Source organism: Leuciscus leuciscus (assembly GCF_965113295.1).
Source record: "Leuciscus leuciscus genome assembly, chromosome: 2".
NCBI lineage: Eukaryota > Metazoa > Chordata > Actinopteri > Cypriniformes > Leuciscidae > Leuciscus > Leuciscus leuciscus.
In genome coordinates this window covers 9,571,655-9,575,546 of record NC_138726.1, presented here as the reverse complement: position 1 = coordinate 9,575,546, position 3,892 = coordinate 9,571,655, and the positions used below count along the sequence as shown (strand labels likewise).

Genomic DNA, 3,892 nt, shown 5'->3' with positions numbered 1-3,892 from the left:
AGTATTTTTTTATTATTTTTTTTAAATAAATCAATACTTTTATTCAGCTAGGATGTGTTAAATTGATTTTAAAAAAAGTGATAGTAAAGAAGATTTATATTATTAGAAATTATATATATTTTTTAATAAATGCAGTTCTTTTTAACCTTTTATTCATCAAATATATTAGGCAGCAGAACTGTTTCCAACAGTAATAAATCAGAATATTAGAATGATTTCTGGGGCTGTTTACACCTGGCCACTTCATGCGTTTTCTCAGATCGGATAGCTATCCGATCGTGAAAAGACCAGGGGCGCCTGTTTCAGAAAGGAGGTTAAGTGAAAACTCAGAGTAGCCTATGTTAACCCTGAAATGAGGGAAACTCTGGGTTTTCTGTTTCAGAATGGGAGGTATGTTAAACCTGAGAAAGCAGAGTAAGTCAAGCCCGTTTCTGAAAGAGAGGTAACTTATACTCAGAGTCAGTTACCATGGTAACTTACTCTGTGAACCTAACCTGGCCGGGAGCAGGTTTTCTTCGGTAAACCCAGAATTTCTTTCGGTCTCCTCCCCTTTTTTAAAGAGGAAGTGGTGTTTAAACACCTCATTCATTCTTTCAGTACATTTTTATTAATAAAATTAATCTTTAATTAATAAATACAATATTGCTATTTTTACTGGGTTTTTTTTTTTGTCCAATTTTTTAAATAAGAGGAAGTCTATTAACTCCTTAACTGGCAACTGAATATACAGTAGTAGATTAGAGTTACATAATGTAGTTCTAAACAAATTCTACAGAATTAAACTGTGGCATTTACTGAAAATCACTGAACTCTGTTCATCTGTGCAACAGAAGTTGATGGACCGTCCTCCTGCTGTTCTTCCACTTTGGGGGCGGGGGGAGAGATAAGACTATAAACTTAGATTCTACTCCACATAAAAATGTGAAAAAATCTGAATGTGTAGATTGTTTGATGTGACACATAACATTATCCCCATCGTCCTGTGAAGATGAGTACACTTTATAACACTATTTGTCATAATTTCTGGTGTATTGAGTAGGCTACACTGTTAGACTTTTCTGTAATTTCTACAGTTATTTACTTTAAATCCCCCAGTATTATACTGCTATTTCTCTTTACAGTAAATAACTGTGATTCCCATTGCATCATGGGAATTTTCTGTGACGTCTAACACCACATACAGAGACTTACTGTATTTTTTAAATTTGCTGTATACTACTGTATTTGACGTAACTGCCTCTCTGGCTGGCACCATTCCATCGTGCTTTTTATTTCCTAATTTTTGCCTTACACCGCGTGTCTACAACGCTATAATAGCCAGAGGCTGTCTATATTGGACACATTGAAGCGACCGGACCTTTAAATGCATACCTGTTTATCCCTTGTCAGAAATAGCGCGAGCGCTTGGACTCGTATCGGACTAAGTCAGAAATATAACGGCCGCGGCGCATCACTACACCTATTTTTTACAGTCTATGCACTACACTGACTGTCTGGGATTTGTCGTGTCGCGTCAGAGCATCCAGTGTAATATATCAGTGGGGTCTGTCTTTTGTTGGATCGCGACGTTCGTGTCTGGCCCGGGGAAGAGACGGAATTCACTTCACCGAGAGAGAGAGATCAGCAAGCAAGGTAAAAAAAAAAAACATTCTGTGTGTGTTGTCAGGATTGTGCCCAGTTTAACCTATGTTATAACGTTAACGTTAGCCTAAAGTTACTCGTCGTCAGCATGGCGGTAACGAACTTTACCATGGTAAACTGAGCTAACGTTTCATTTTACACACTTTGTTAGATTATTGAATTGTCGAGTTAAAATATGCCAACGAGCAACGCGTTTACATTAACAATAAATGTGAATAAACTAATGTGAAATTCTGTTTATAGCCTAATGTTGGCCTACTGATGAGAACCTTTATAGTTTTAGCATTAGTTTGCAAACTATACCATATTATACTTTTTTTTTTAATGGAATTTAATATTTACTTCCATTTTTGTGTTTAAAGGCAACTGCAACAAAGCGCCAATTCGCGCCAGTGACTTCCAGCAAGATTCCAGAGGTAGGCCAGCCCATTTGTGATATATTTTGAGATAAATTTGCTGAAATGATTAGCAATACGCTATGTGAAAATTGCTTTTGAGCCACTGGTGCAGACTAAGTAGCTTACAATATCTTATAAAATCTCTATAAAATTGGCTAACTTTATATCAAATAAGTGACCTTTGCCTTATGTCTAACTTTATTAGACAGCAAATGAACCAATCAGAAGATGGACCATTGTCTTTGTTCAGTCTCACCAGATTAAATGTATCCAGGTAAGCACTGCAGTAAAACTCTCACTAATTCATTAATACAAAATCTAGCATTCTAAACAACTTAAGTTTATATTGTTGCATTATTTTGATATTTTATTAGCCAGAAGACTCTACCATTGCAGTCCCACCTGACTAGGAAGGTCCTAACATCAGCACGCAGGTGGGTTAACTACTGTAGGAAGGAGAACGATCATCACACAGTGATTTCTTGCATGTATCTTACTGTGTATTTGTCTCAAACAGGTACTCCTTCACTGCAGACAAGCTGAAATGGGCTAAAATCATCGATTTCAGTCGTTCTTTCTATGGATCTCAGCATTTTTGGACAGAATTTAGGATTTGTAAGTATTAAAATTTAATCTGGCATAATTTTATTTAGTTCTTTTGTATGCTATTTATTGACAAAAGCTGTTTACAAATATATATTCTTAAGTTTTTGTGAAAATAATAATAAAAATTAACAAAAAAAGGAGGTTAAAAATAATGTGACACTAATACTCTCTCTCTCTTTCTCTCTCTCTCTCTCTCTCATATAGTGTTGGAACTGGGATCTCCTCTGAAGGACTGAGTACATTTGTGTTTGTGGGCACGCATGCAGACCAGGGAACACTCTGATGTTGTCAATCAAGTTCTGAACAGGAACCAATCTTTGGAGAAGTTCATTTATTCACAAAGGTGGACAAAAACATTGTGTTGGCTTTTTAAAGATTATTTTGATGATGACTTTTACTCCTATGCTGTAGAAAAGATGGAGTAGACAGTCAGACATTGATAATAATAAGAAATGTTTCTTGAGCATCAAAGAGACTTCTTTCAAAAACATTAAGACACTTAAATACTTATTTTGGCCTCCAGTGTACATGAATCCAACAAATTTTTGGAAATAAGTGAAATTATTTTGAAGGTGGGGTTATGTGTCATGTATTGTGAAAAGAACTGTGTTTTGTCCTGTGTTGGACATTTCCTTTTTGAATGCTTAAAAATGTATTTATATTCTGCAGTTTTATGAATGTAATGGTTGATATTTCATTATAATACTTGTATAAGCTAAACAACCAATGACTACATTCATTTAGTCAAATGCTAATGTTTTGTTTATGGTTTTATGTATGTTTTCAAAAATGTTTGCAGTGAAGGACAGCACATAATGTGTTAATTTAACACGTTTACACATCTTTGTGTTAACCTCTCTGACATATTTACTTTGTTAAAATCATTAACACAATGAATGAGTTAAAATTAACACAAAAAACATTATCCCTAAACTCACCCATTAATGTGTAAAAATTTCACACATCATTTCCAGCATTGGCATGTTTATTTTGTGATATATATGAAATGTTTTAAATAAAAAAATGGTATTTTGTGATAACTTTGTCTAATTGGTTTGTATGAAAGTAGTACTTATGTAGGATAAAAATAAAATTAATCATATATCAAAATTATCAAATCTAATTTATATTTAGTACAAATAAAAATAATTACAGTAGTGTACTGATTAGCTTCGTTTTTACAGTAATGCACTGTACTGATTAGCTTCGTTTTTACAGTAATGCACTGTATTACACAAAACTGAAAT

The 3,892-nt window shown here is 34.1% G+C and overlaps 1 long non-coding RNA gene across 1 annotated transcript; it reads left to right on the top strand.

Moving 5' to 3' along the window:
- Positions 1 to 1,532: 1,532 nt before the first annotated feature.
- On the top strand, positions 1,533 to 3,685 carry LOC309483287. Its single transcript, XR_014200531.1, has 6 exons — positions 1,533 to 1,632; positions 2,004 to 2,057; positions 2,245 to 2,313; positions 2,414 to 2,473; positions 2,557 to 2,654; positions 2,850 to 3,685. It is a non-coding gene; the product is annotated as an uncharacterized lncRNA (long non-coding RNA).
- Positions 3,686 to 3,892: the final 207 nt, after the last annotated feature.